This window comes from Canis lupus, chromosome 32, assembly GCF_011100685.1.
Source record: "Canis lupus familiaris isolate Mischka breed German Shepherd chromosome 32, alternate assembly UU_Cfam_GSD_1.0, whole genome shotgun sequence".
In the NCBI taxonomy this organism is placed as follows: domain Eukaryota; kingdom Metazoa; phylum Chordata; class Mammalia; order Carnivora; family Canidae; genus Canis; species Canis lupus.
This window is the reverse complement of record NC_049253.1, coordinates 2,465,255-2,480,099: the sequence shown is the minus strand read 5'-3', so window position 1 is coordinate 2,480,099 and position 14,845 is coordinate 2,465,255. Positions and strand designations below refer to the sequence as shown.

The 14,845-nt window shown below is 34.5% G+C and overlaps 1 protein-coding gene and 1 long non-coding RNA gene across 22 annotated transcripts in view; one reads left to right on the top strand and one right to left on the bottom strand.

Annotated features, from left to right (window-relative positions):
- NDST3 (N-deacetylase and N-sulfotransferase 3) overlaps positions 1–14,845 on the top strand; it is a 171,526-nt gene that overhangs the window by 39,026 nt on the left and 117,655 nt on the right. The gene's annotated exons all lie outside the window — the stretch shown is intronic.
- The window catches only part of LOC102152366, a 146,381-nt gene continuing 136,228 nt past the window's right edge, over positions 4,693–14,845 (bottom strand). For 15 of the 19 annotated variants that reach the window (XR_005382587.1, XR_005382594.1, XR_005382595.1 and 12 more), the window contains 3 exons: positions 11,853–11,990; positions 9,909–10,024; positions 4,693–5,324 (listed from right to left, as the gene is read on the bottom strand). This is a non-coding gene — a long non-coding RNA (uncharacterized LOC102152366). The remainder of the gene's footprint in view (positions 5,325–9,908; positions 10,025–11,852; positions 11,991–14,845) is intronic. The other 4 variants (XR_005382584.1, XR_005382581.1, XR_005382579.1 and 1 more) reach the window with 3 other exon arrangements.

Here is a 14,845-nt window from a genome sequence, read left to right as displayed (position 1 = left end):
TTTTCTGTGAAAGTACCAGTCAAGTAACAGAAATGATAGACATCTACATAAACCCCACTGGGATCCAGTTTTTTAAAAGATTGAGAATAAAAATGAGAGAAGTGAGAATAATATTTTAAACTATTCCTTATCTGGGCAGCCTGGGTGGCTCAGTGGTTTAGCGCTACCTTCAGCCCAGGGTGTGATCCTGGGAGCCTAGGATGGAGTCCCGTGTCGGACTCCCTGCATGGAGCCTGCTCCTCCCTCTGCCTGTGTCTGTGCCTCTCTCTCAATCTGTGTCTCTCATGAATAAATAAATAAAATCTTTTTAAAAATAAAATAAAATAAAAAAATAAACTATTCCTTATCAAAATAATCACAATTCAGAATTTGACGAAAGCAGATTTTTAGGATTATCAGCAGTTACTAAAACCATGGTCAAAACAGAACAGGATGACAAATACCCACCATTTGCTTCAACGTGGATGGAACTGGAGGGTATTATGCTGAGTGAAGTAAGTCAGTCGGAGAAGGACAAACATTATATGTTCTCATTCATTTGGGGAATATAAATAATAGTGAAAGGGAAAATAAGGGAAGGGAGAAGAAATGTGTGGGAAATATCAGAAAGGGAGACAGAACGTAAAGACTGCTAACTCTGGGAAACGAACTAGGGGTGGTAGAAGGGGAGGAGGGCGGGGGGTGGGAGTGAATGGGTGACGGGCACTGGGTGTTATTCTGTATGTTAGTAAATTGAACACCAATAAAAAAATAAATTAAAAAAAAAAAAACAGAACAGGAGTTTTTCCCCTATGTTGATCTTAGGGTATTTAATTGTGAATAACAAGCGAGCTAACACAGCGTATAAATAAACATGAAACTCAAAAGTATCTAAAATGAGTGCGCAGTGTTCTTCTCAGTGAACTCAAAATTAGGAATTGTCAGGGCCTGAGTGGCTGCACGTTGCACCTGCCCACAGCACCAGGATGCCTAGAGAAAGAACATCTCTACTCTGAGTCTCCTCAGTACCTTTAGAGTGGCTCTTGGAATGTTAATTTTACACAATCCATCATAACAAACTTCCAAAACAAATTGCAATTTGTTTTTGGCCAATTTTGTATAACTTTATTAATCTCTGAAATGTTTGCATTCAAATTAACTGTCCAAAACACACTTTTAAAACCCACTGTGCATATTTTCGAACAGAATAATAAAGAATAAAATGGGGTGGTAACTTCCTTGACATTTCGATCGTGTCTTAATTGAGAAGTTTAGGTATTAAGTCATAGCCTCTCTGTCCAGGCTGTGCTGGCTCGCTGATAGCCAGTTGCCTCCGTTATGATATTAGCAGATTGCATAAAAGACAAAGGGGGAGTATAGGGCACTGTAGATCTTTTCAAATAAGGAAGTTGTTTTCCATAGGTTCACAGAATAACAAGTTTAGCTCTTATTTAGAATTTATAATATTGGAAGCATTTGCAGGAAAAGAACATTTTTAAAGACTTTTTGAAAGATTTTAACCGATCATACAGAAATAAGTCAAATAATTTGATTCGTAAGTTCCTTCTTCCTGAAACATGGAATATTTGTGATTTTTTTAGTGATGTGCAGACAGTAATGTAGAACCTAGGCAGTTCTATCACTGATGCACTTTAGTTTTAGTTTTAGGTGAAGTTATATTTGTAATGAAACAAATTTCCCATTAAGGAACTGAATAGATGTTGCCCTGGACTTCTGGAGTAGTAAGAGGACTCCCATCCAGGTCATTAATTTGCATCTGAACTGGGTCACTGAGAACAAACAACTGTTTGGTGACCTAAATCAAATAAAATAACTTCAATAAAGCCAGGAGGGGAAATGGAATAAATAACAGCATCTTTTCTCAGTTTTAGAGCCAACTTACCAATTACAATACAAAATTTATGTCAAGCCTAGGATTTATTATTAGAAAAGATCTTGAGAATGGTCTGAAGTCACAATGTTAGCAAATGTGATCTTTAATATTCTGTTTAATGATTTCAAAGATTAAAACACTCAAAGATTAAAACACTGAAGTTTCTATTCTGTGCTTTGCCTGTGTACATATGATACCCACATGCCAATTACATATCATCATCTGGTGAGTATTTCCATCTTCTTTTCAAACAGGAGGCATATGACAGAGTATTTTATAACAAGTGATATATTTAAGAATAAAAAGAGCTTCATGTAACTGGAGCCCATTATCAATTCTGAGCAATTAAGAGTAAGACATAAACTTTGAGAACAAGGTGGAAGCAGAGTGATAACTAGGGAGAAAAATCTAGTCAAAAAGGGACATGTCAAGCTAACTCCATAATGGACATAAATGCCACCACCCCTGTTGTAGCTTAAAGGGCACACCTAAGAAGAAAAAGCACACAGGGTTAGAGCACCAATGGAGAGAGACCACCTGTCACAAACACAATTGATAAAACAACTATCTACTTGGCCCATGGAGCAGCTATGACAAAGGACCATCTGATCCTCATGGCATTGTCTCACGGGACTCCTTTCCTTCACCATTAGGAATAAGAAGCCACCTAAACTACCTTCTCTTTCATTTATATAGCTAACACAGCCCTGCTGAGAGAACGTAATAGGGCACTGAGCCATACTGCATTTTAATTCCACATTTCACAAAGAGGTGAATGTCAGATATTTAAAACAGTTGAGCAAAAGTTTGAGAGCAAATCCAATTTAAATTGAAATGTTCTGCTTTGAGAAGTCGGTTTTTGAGGCATTTGTAAACCACTTAAAGGCATATTCTAAAATGGAATGGACTGCGCCATCTTATTAAAGCCAATGGGGATGCATATGAAGTCAGCAGTCATGGGCTTTTTTTTTTTTTTTTTTTAAGTCATGGGCTTTTTAACTATGCATTAATTGGCTGTGGGTTCTTTGACTTTTAATTAATTAAAATAGACAAATTTTCTATTTGCAAGAAAAACTTGAAATCATACAAACTGGGGGAACAATACAAACAAGCTGCTATTTATCTCATTAACAAATAAATATAAAACCTGATGTTGAAATCTGCAAGCACTATTATGACTGATTCTGATTTTATTATTTAAAACCTTTAACTTTTCATAACTTTTTTCACTCAAAAGTAAAAAAAGAAATCAGGAAAGGAAGGAAATATTTCCCTTTAGGTAAATTAACCAGACATAAGTAATATTCAAATGTCTGTGCCCTAGCCCCAGTATTAAAAGAGGCCTTTTTAGAGAAAGGCCTAATAATAATTAGAGAATTATTCCAGGCCAAAATTCTAGAGGTTTTATGAAGTACAACATTTTCACAAGACAGTCTGATTGGATCAGCTATGAAGAGATGAAATTAAGATAATATACATGAGTTGAATTATATTTTGCAAATTTAACAAAAAGTGGTATGTTCTTGTTTTGCTTTGGTTAACTTTTTAACTTGTATAAAGAACAATTAAAAATATTCTATTATGGGATGCCTGGGTGGCTCAGTCGGTTGAGTGTCTGCCTTTGGCCCAGGGTGTGATCCTGAAGACTCGGGATTGAGTCCCATGTGGGCTTTCCTGCAGGGAGCCTGCTTCTCTCTCTGCCTGTGTCTGCCTCTCTCTATGTGTCTCTCATGAATAGATAAATAATTTAAAAATATATTCTATTAAAACCAAGGTAAATTATCAAAAAATCTCCTAGGATTTTTCAGTTAAGCATAGACTCTGAAGAAATCTTTTTCTTTATAGGGACCATGTCAATGTATAGAGCAAAGTCTCAGAAATATTAGGGACAGGCAGTAATAGGTTTATCCTCCTGTTCAAAGACAGATGCTTCAGTGCAACAATTTGAGAAATACCAGGTTTGGAAATCTCTAAAATATCTTCCACCTCGAACATTCTGTGATTCTACTCTGTGATTATCATAATTTTTTATGCATGCTTAGTTCCACCCCAAGCAGAGGACTCTCTAGTCAGGTTCTAGGTGCCAAATACTTCTTTCATCCTCTAAGGAAATAAATAAAGGACCATCTCTATGAAAGAACTCCTGGGGTCTTTTTCCTTTTCCAATTCTAGTAATATGCTTTTTCTACCATATCCACTGGACTACAACCAATATGGAACTAATAGTAGTGCCCAACATATTAATTGTTCATTTTTTTATATTTGTATTATAGTTGAGTCTGTTTTATATTCCTATCGTTTTTTTCCTTTTTTAAACCACTCATGTCTGATATTCATCACTTCTAATGTTATACATACTTTTTAGAATTAAGATTTTTTTTTTTTTTTTTTTTTTTACAAATAAGATACAAGTTTTATTGACCTTTTGGGAAATTAAGTTTCCAGACTTTTTAAAATCAAAAGACCCCACAAAAACAAAGGATACGGACGCATATGTTAATTCAATGACTTCTCTCCCTTGAGCCCTGGAACAGTGGCAGCAAAAACAATGAAGGCCATGGTGTGCACAGACACCAGGAACACTAGCCACATCCTAGGACTTCAGGGTCTTTGTTTTAGGACCGGGGTAATGGCCATGAGGTGAACATCCTGCTATCCCATTATGGCAACCTAAGGCAGGGACCCCTCCTCCCAACAGAAGCCAGTCCTTCTCCACTTGATCTTAGCCAAAAGGCTGAGAAGTGATAAGCCAGTTCCTCTCTTCATGAGCCCAGTTTTGTTCTCAATCCCTCCACACACAGTGATCAGAACCCCCAACATTAAAGGTGGCTTAAACAATAAAGCTTTTATTACCATATATTCCAGGGAAGTGTGAGACAGTTCTAGGGATGGATAAATCCACGACAGGTACCATGTGTAGTGTCAACTATGTCTGTAGAAATGATTAACCTTCTCTGGAAGCCCACAAGAGGAATCGTTCAGCTACTCTTGACCAGAGCTTGGTCACAGACATATTAAAATTTATTAAAATTTTATTGTGATCATCATGTTCAAGGCACTAAGCTTTTAACAGACTACATCATCCAGAACTTATAACCCTATGAGGTAGGCATTGTCACCCATTTTTTTTTTCAGAATATGGGAATTGAGGCAAAGGAAAGGCATTTGCCAAGGTGAAAAGTTACTCAGTGTCCTTGGAACTGGGATTCAAGCCCAGGAACTTTCCCTCCAGAAACCACATTATTATCTTTCTTAATAGCCTCCCAATGAGAATATTGTCAGAAAGTCATAGTAAATTATTCTGGTAGCTTGACTTGGCTTGAAGTCTTTGTCAGATGTTAGGCCATTTCTATTTCTGGTCTCTTCAAGTTGGCTGGCCTTTTCTCTCTTTCCATGTTTAGAATCATCATCCTTTTTGATTTTGCTGCTATTCCAGAGAACTCAGAATGGTCTAAAGAAAACATTTTTCTCAGTTTTAGTTACTTCTTTAGTTCCAGAACTGTACTTCAGCTTCAGACTCAATTACCTGAATTTCTTATTCAGAAGCATTGATTCATTTGCTTAGTCATTCAACAAATTTTATGAGGGTCAGGCACTGGGTAAACTTCAGTGAATGAAGCAAGCCAAGTCTCTGCTCTCATATTTCTTATGTTTGGTGGGAATAGAGAACAATAAATAAATATACAGTATAACATATTAGGTACTGACAGATGCTGTGGATTAAGTAATGTATGGCAAAGAAGATAGGAAAGTCGGGGCCTCAGGAGATAGAGGTATATTATTGCCAAATTTATAAGGATGGTCTGGGAAAGCCTCTCTGATAAGGTAATATTTGAGCAGAGACATAAAAGAAATACAAATTTAAAAAATGTAATCATCTGGGCGAGAGAGGCATAACACCAAGAGTAAAGGACCAGATGCAAAAATAATTCCGGAGTGCTTCCCTAACAACAGGAATGTCTTTGGGCTGGACCTAAATGCGAAGAATGGGTTGATGGCTAAAATTGTTTGACTCACTTATAAGTCATTCTAGAATGGTATTTATAAACCATCTTCCAGAAAACTTATTTTAGACTATAGTAATATTTTTATACATTGTTTACCATTTTAGAGAATAAAAAAACTTTTCTCATATATCATCTTCTCAAAACATCCTGTCACTGAGTGACGGGTCTGATTTGATTACTCTAGCAACTAACAAAGGGCCTGACACATAGAAGGTAGAAGGTACTCAGCGAATATATATTTAATTAATGAGTTGATTAATTAACTCAATGGCTAACTTTTAATTTTTCAACTTTATCATGTTCATTTTTATTGAAATTCAGTGATTGGATTATAGTGCAGTGAAGCTTCAGAGGCTGTGGAGGTGCACTCAGCCATTTGCCTCCACTCTAATACATTTAGTTTTTGTGTTGATTTACACTTTTTCTGCCTAACTCTTCCATTAAGTTCTTAGCATCTTTTCTTGTGGTCAGTTTCTCTAGGCTAATTTATCCAATCTACTATATTTTTGGAAAACAAATCACAAAGATTGTATACCTACATGTAAAATAAAGTGATTAAAAGTGAGAGCATGAAACCCTTCCTTAAAGAATAAGTTCAGTAGCTTTAATATTTGCTTCTGGGTACCTGTTCTATTTGCATCTGGGTACCTTTTCTGATCTCATAGGCATTTTTCTTATTTCCGCATTTACAATTAGGCTCCAGCAGACTAAAGTTGCTGAGCAAAATACACACTTATCCGTTTACTCCAGCTTTCATCCAAAAAAAAAAAAAAATCATAAAGCATTTCAGTGCATTCCAAAAAGGATCTATAATCTGATCTAAAACTACACTAGGAGATTTTTCATTGAACCAAACTTGACCTTATTACCTGAAGCACCCAGAGGTCTGTCTGAGCCCCATTTATCCCTCACTGAAGCAAGAGCTTCTGTCCAGTGTTGATGACCCATCCAGTTTGTGCAACATGATTAGAAAAATCCCTTGGAATGGGACACTTATAATGTGTTCTCTCCATGAAAGCCATCACTTCTATTTACCGTTCAGTTGTCCTATGTAATTTCCCAATCAAATGTTATTCTCTTCTCCTCTGGCTCAGAATTATTGAGGTATTACCATTCATTCATTTTTTTCCATTTTTCAACAAATAGCTATTGGGAGCCTACTGTGTGCCAAGCACTGCTTTCAACACCACAGATCAAGTATTGTAAAAATAGAAATTATATCTACTCTATTAGAATGCCTCTCTTTGAATGGAGGAGAGCTAAATGAATAGTTATAAATAAATACACACCAATAGAAATAGTAATGAGTCCTATAAAGAGAAGAACAAACCAAGAGTAAGAAAAATAGGAAGCACAAAAGCAAAAAAAAAAAAAATTTTAATGTATCTGTAAAAATCACTCAAAAAAGCACAATATAAAAGGCTATAAAATATGATATCAAGGATCTGAAATGTAGAGGAAAGAAGGGTAAAGAATGAGTTCAAAATAAATAAACAATAGCTTAACATAGACTGCTATATGTAGAAGATATTATACAAAACAATGCAAAAAATAAAGAGAAAAAATTTCAAGTATATCACAAAATACAACCAGCAAACCTTGAAAAATGAGAAGAAAGAATCAGAAAAAAACTGAAAAAACAAAACAAGTAACAAAATGGAAATAAATACACATCTATTAATAATTATGTTGGATGTAATTGGACTAAACAATCAAAAGACATAAGGTGTCAGGATAAAATAACAAGACTCATCTATATGCTGCCTATAAGAGACACATTTCAGACCTAAAGACACCGGCAGATTGAAAGTGAGGGGATGAAGAAACATTTATCATGTAAATTATTGATAATAAATTAATTGATAATAATACAATAATAGTAGGGGACTTTAATACCCCACCTACATTGATGGACAGATCATCTAAACAGAAAATAAACAAGGAAACAATGCCTTTGAATGACACATTGGATTAGATGGATTTTACATTTATTCAGATGATTCCATCTTAAAACAGCGAAAACACAATCTTTTCAAATGTACACGGAACATCCCCCAGAATAGATCCCTTATTAGATTACAAACACACCTCAATAAATACAGAGGGACTGAAGTCATTCCATGCATCTTTACTGATCACAAAACTATGAAACTAGAAGTCAACCACAAGGAAAGATTCAGGAAGACCATAAATATATAGATGTTAAAAAACATGCTAATAAACAATAAATGGTCAACCAAGAAATCAAAGAGTACATGAAAATGAAAATACAGCAGTCCAAAGCCTATGGGATGCCGCAAGGGCAATCATAAAAGGAAAATATATAGCAATCCAGGCCTACCTCAAGAAGCAAGAAAAACCTCATATGAACAACCTAAACATACACCTAAAGATGATAGAAAAGAACAACAGAGTCTAAAGCCAGCAGGGGGACAAATAAAGATTAGGGCAGAAATAAATGACATAGAAACTAAAAAAGAACAAAAAAACAAAACAAACAAACAAAAGAAACAGAACAGATCAATGAAACCAGGAGCTGGTTCTTTGAAAAAATTAACCAAATTTGTAAACATCTACCCAGACCTATCAAGAACAGAGAAAGGATCCAAATAGATAAAATCATTATGAGAGAAGAGAAATTACAACCAATACCACACATACAAATAATTTTAAGAGAATATTATGAAAAACTATATGCCAACAAATGGGACAGCCTGGAAAAAATGGATAAATTTCTAGAAACTTATAAATTACCAAAACTGAAAGAGGAAGAAATAGAAAACTGGAACAGACAAATGCTACCAAAAAAATTGAATAAATAATCAAAAAACTCCCAACAAACAAAAGTCTTCATAGGTGAATCCTACCAAACATTGAAAGAAGAATTAATACCTGTTCTTTGCAAAATATTCCAAAAAATATAAAAGGAAGGAAAACTTCCAAATTCATTCTATGAGTCTTACATTGCCCTGATACCAAAATCAGATGAAGACACCAATAAAAAATAACTACAGGTCAATATCCCTGATGAACATAGATGCAAAGAACTGATTCAACTCAATACCCCAAAATAATAATTCAATTAAACAAAAAATAATCCAATTAAAATGGGCAGAAGACATGACAGACATTTCTCCAAAAAACATCCAGATGGCCAACAGGCATATGAAAAGATGCTCAAGATCACTCATCAGGGAAATGCAAATCAAAACTACAGTGATATCACCTCACACTTGTCAGAATGACTAAAATCAAAAACAAAAGAAACAAGTGTTGGCAAGGATGTGGAGAAAGAGGAACCTTCTTGTACTGTTAGTGGAAATGCAAACTGGTGCAGCCACTGTGGAAACCAGTATGGAAGTTCCTCAAAAAGTTAAAAATAGAACTACCCTATAACCATCAATTGCACTATTGCATATTGACCACAAAAACACTAGTTCAAAGGGATACACGGATCCTGCTATGTTTATAGCAGCATTATTTACAATAGTCAAATTATGAAAGCAGCCCGTGTCCATCAACCGATGAATGGATAAAGATGTGGTACACACACACACACACACACACACACATATACACACATACACACACGAATATTACTCAGCCATAAAAAAGAATGAAATCTTGCCATTTGCAACAATGTGTTTGGAGCTAGAGGGTACTATGCTAAGCGAAATAAGACAGTCAGAGAAAGATAAATACCATATGATTTCACTCATTATATATGGAGTTTAAGAAACAAAACAAATGAACAAAGGGGAAAAAAGAGAAGGACAGGCAAACCAAGAAACAGAGTCTTAACCTTAACAGACTGATGGTTACCAGAGGGGAGATTGGTGGGGAGATAGGTGAAACAGGTGATGGAGATTAAGGAGTGCACTTGTTGTGATGAGCATGGATGCTATATGGAAGTGTTGATCACTATATTGTACACTTGAAACTAATATTACACTGTATGTAACTATACTGGAATTCAAATTTAAAAATTAAAAAAAAAGAACATGCTACTTAAGAGGTTTCCAACATACCTCTCTGCAGCCATTGGAGGAAATCTAATTTACTCTGAGGTAATAGTATGTGAGTTGAGATGCCTCAGTCCTCTCATATGGAATCCTACACCTCTGCTTCCTTTTCTGCTTTGCTGCTAAAAGCAAGTATTTTAAATTATTAAGGTGTTAAAATTATGTTTATTACAACACATAAAAACATTTTTCTGTATAACTGAATGAGTGAGATATAACTTATAGTTTCCTAAAGATACTATATTGTAAGAAACTGTGAACTACTTTTATGTTTCTTTTTTTAAAAAAGTACATTAGTATTTTGACTATTTAGGTATATCAACCATAAGCTAGAGTATGCATAACAATTTCAAGTGAATACTTACAATAGTGCTTAATTGTTCTCTATTTTCCCACTCATATATCATTTGCCAGCTTCATGTCAACAAATATTCTAGCAAAACCATCTCTTATCTGTATAATTTAGAGGTTATGTATAATGTATGCTCTGGACCAGTTTAAATATGTAACAGAAATAATTTAAGATTACTATATACCTGTTTTCTCCTTGCTTTCACACAAACCTTTGTCTTTATTACCAAAATACAAACAATAAATTATGTCAATGTTGAGTTGGAGAATGAAGAATTCACTAAGGTCACTTAGAAAAGAATACAAAGCCCTGTAAAAGTTACTATAATACAGCTGCTTTTATCATCTTCCTCTTTTCCTTAAAATCCCCAGTGCTGATTAGACAACCCACGAAGTACTAAGTCCCAATTTGAAAATACCATTTGAAATTTTAGGCATATGCTTGATTTTACTCCAAATTGGTAACAGTGAGAAAAGAAGGTGGAATTCTGTGATAGGATGATAAGGAGTGTCTAAGGTTCAGGGAAAGGGACAAATGATTCCATTCACAGAGCTAAAACGCCACTTCTATGTGCTAGAAAAGGTTTTAGGGCCATATATCCATTTTCTCATTTGATCTGTATATTAAATCCACAAGCAGTATATTGTTATCATTATTTCCCAGAGGAGGAAACTGATTTGGAGAAGTTCAGTGCCTTGGCCAGGCTTATACAGCAGTCAAATGGCAGAGTCATTTAGTCACCCTCATTCCAAATCAGCTGTTCATTCATCATGCCACGTTAGTGAGACCACTCAAGGTCTGAGCATTCAGCATATGGTAGCCATGGCTTAAGGTAAGGTCAACAATAAGCAAGATAATCTCTAACACACCTCCCTATAATTAGCAAATTCCTGGGTGAAAGTTCCCTATCCATTTTCCCAAATGTGATAAGGCTCATGTAAATCGTGGAAAACACACTCCAACCTTTGGTATTTATATTTTAAATTAGCAGGATAAACATAATTTCCCCCTTTTTGTGTGTAGGCTTTAAATTTAGAATATGAACAACTAAAAACTGAGTGATTGTTTTACTGTCAGGAATGTTATTGTCAGGTAGTAGGCTCCAAGTCTATAGGTTTTTTTTTTGTCAAAAGAGAGTTTAAATACTGTTACCAAAAGTGGCCAAATCTGATGTATTCCACTAGCTTCTTACAGGCAATTGCCTGACTTTTCTTATTTCCCACCCCAGTGTCATTGTGTAGGCAAGTCAAATAGTATAGTTGGCCCTGGCCTTATTGTTCATTGTTTTCCTCTAAACCTGTCTTCCCCCTAATGCAAGATGGCTTCACTCTAATATTCCGCCCAGTTAACTGTTTTCAGCAAATTTTAGTGTTTTCCTGGTCTGGGAACAGGTCCTATAATAGAGAACCTTCCTAGTTCTGAACCTGGTGAGGAGACTGAGGTGACAGCTATGAACCTTCCAGCCTTTCAGCATCCCGCAGTCCACCTCCACACCAGTGGACTGATGGACTGCTCTTTACTATGTATGCCACTGGGTAAATATTCCTAGTTGGGTTGACCATTCACTGACCAACCTAGTCTTCCCATCCCCCTCATACCTTTAGGTTTTAGAATGTAGGAGGGACAACCAGTTAATGAAAATGATGCAAAGAGCCACCTCTTATTCCCTTCTGGTGGAGTTTGTCACATGGTACGCCAATGATTAACAGTGTTCAATGTGAGTATTCTTGCTGTTTCTGTGGGCAATAGAAGCAGTGAGCTTTGAAATCCAAAATCCTGCCTCGAATCACTTCCTCAGCACTTAACTGGCTGTGTGACTAGGGGAAAGTCACTTAAACTATGTAAATCAGGTCTCTTGTGTCTGAAGTGGGAATAATGATCTTTTACATTAAATAACTCTGATGCCAGAGTGTTGCATGTTTCTATAGAGATAGGTATGTAATTAGATACAAGATCTTACAATTAGCTGCCCAATTGGTTTCATTTACTTAGCAGATACAGATACATTATATATATTCATAACTAGTATTTGGCTGATTAAGAAAATATTGACTCTAAAAATTCTGTGCTGAAATACTATTTTTGCCTGCTGCTGCTGAAAAACCATACCCAGCACTAAAATTTCTTCCCAAGCTTTAATTTGGCTCACCGACTCCTTTAGTTACCTTATAAAAAATAAAACAGGTCAAAATAATCATCTGGGAAACAGATAAAATACATAAACTTAGTTCACGTTCCCTCAAAGAATGTCACACATGTGATGAATACTAACATATAAAACATTTTTGCAGTTATATTTGAATTTTGTCTCCAATTTACTTTAATTGATATGTTCATTCTGTTAAAGAAAGTTGGAGAAAATCCAGAGATATATAAAAGCTCCCATTTTGCTCAGTTCTCAGAGCTCGATTTCTTTAAATTAGATCTCCTTGGCCTTTAACTAGATCTTTAAATGCTTGCAAGTGGTTTTGGCTTTGTAGAATGAAGACCCAAAAACTAAGTGGGGTAGTATACAGATTCAATATTTGAAAAAATCATTTTGGAAATAGTCAAATTTTCATGTTAAACTATATTCCTGGTTCAACTGTTATAATTTTAACTGGATTTTATATTCTCTTTTAATACTTCCATAAGCATTTCAAATTTACTGAAAAATTGTTTGCCAAAGGATAAGCAGAATTATTCTTATCTTCTTATTGCCTGCAGAAACGGCTACTTCACTGCTATATAAATATGTATTGATACATAGAGCAGTATTTATATTATATAAAAATGTAAATAACCTAAATGTACAACAGGAAGATCAAATGATTAAATAAATTATAGGGCACCAATCTGATGCAGTATTCTGCTCCCATTAACAAGTTTTGGAAGGTTAATGTGACAGGAGAAAGCTCTTAACATGCTATTAAATGACAAAGCAAAATTTGAAATTCTGCATTTTTAGTAATTATTGTTATAGTTCTAATTTTTGATTTATGGCTCTAATTTCACTTACCTGTACATCTATATATCTGCATATATTTTAGTAGTTATTGGTAAAGATGGGAAAGAATTCCATCATAATATTAACTTTTCCTATGAGGTGGATTTATTAGTGATTCTGACTTTTTCACTAGAAATAATGACGTATTATTTTAAAAATAATTATTGATGCATGGAACAGCTAAAAATAAAAATAAAATAACTGATTTTATTGATAAAAATAAAATAATTGATGATTCCTAACAGTAGAAATCTATGTTCTTAGAGTTCTTGGTCTGGAGGTACCTAAATGGTACCTCTGCAGATGGTTATGATTCTTTACCTTCTTCTCCATGACCAAAATACTCTGCACATCATAGAGGGTTTGCTTGTCCAAAATGCATGTGGCTTTCTGAATTTGGTATTAGAACATTGATTTGGCTTATTATGATTAGATTTTTAGATATCACGCCATTTTGACATGTTGCACATAAAGAGTAAAGCAAAGGATCATTTATATCATTTTTGTAATATTTTATTTATAGTAATAATAGACTATCTTAACTTTAAATAGACTAGTGCTGAATAAAATCTTTCTAGCAATGAGGAGTTTAATGAAAATGACAATCTAAGAATATTGCTGGGTGCTCTAGCTTCTAGTACAAAAGCATATTTTGAAAAGATAGAAGTAATGGATGAATATATAATATTGTTCCCATATATACACCCAAAATCTGGTCCATGAAAGTAGATGATAGATAGATAGATAGATAGATAGATAGATAGATAGATAGATAAAATACATACATATAAAGATTAAAAATATTACTGTTTATCTTAAATATATAAAATATCTAGAAATAAATTTCCCTCTTCACCATATATAGGAATAATTTTAGTATCTACCATCTATCTGTTTCAATATATCTTTTATGTGTTTTATTGTTTGTTTCTAGAATTTCAAATAAATGTATAAAATGTGAACTCAAACCTGCACAATCAGTGCTACTTCAAAAATTTGAATCAATGTATTCTAGTTGATTTAGAGATTAGTTCCCAAGTACATTATTTAGCTTCTAAGGCCTATGAACAGGACAGGCTTATTTGTTTGTTCTTATCAAGTAAGTTTTAAAAGACAGAGTCACAAAGCAAAGTTCAAGTTTAATTGAACATTTTATTTTCAAAAGACAAAAAACTTCTAACTTTAAAGCATTGAACATAGAAGAAATTATTTTAAAATGGATTTCAAATCTATATTTTAACCATTGAATAAAGTGAGTAGGCTGAATAAATGAATAAGATAGATAAAGAAGAAGATAAGATATAAGGGGAAGGAACAATAGGAAGAGCCAGCTAGAATGTTTAACAGGGAGAAGAAATGAAAAAGTAGAAGGAGGGAGGGAAGGCTGGAGGACACTGAGGGTAAATAAAACGAGAAAAACAACTTTAACTAAATGAGACAGATAGATGATATAATGGTCAGTAATATATAATATATACATATATAGGGGCGCCTGGGTGGCTCAGTCAGTTCAGTGTCCAACTCTTGATTTCTCTCCCTCTCCCTCTGCCCCTCCCCCCCAGTCATGTGCATGCTCTCTCTCTAAAATAAATAAATCTTTAAAAT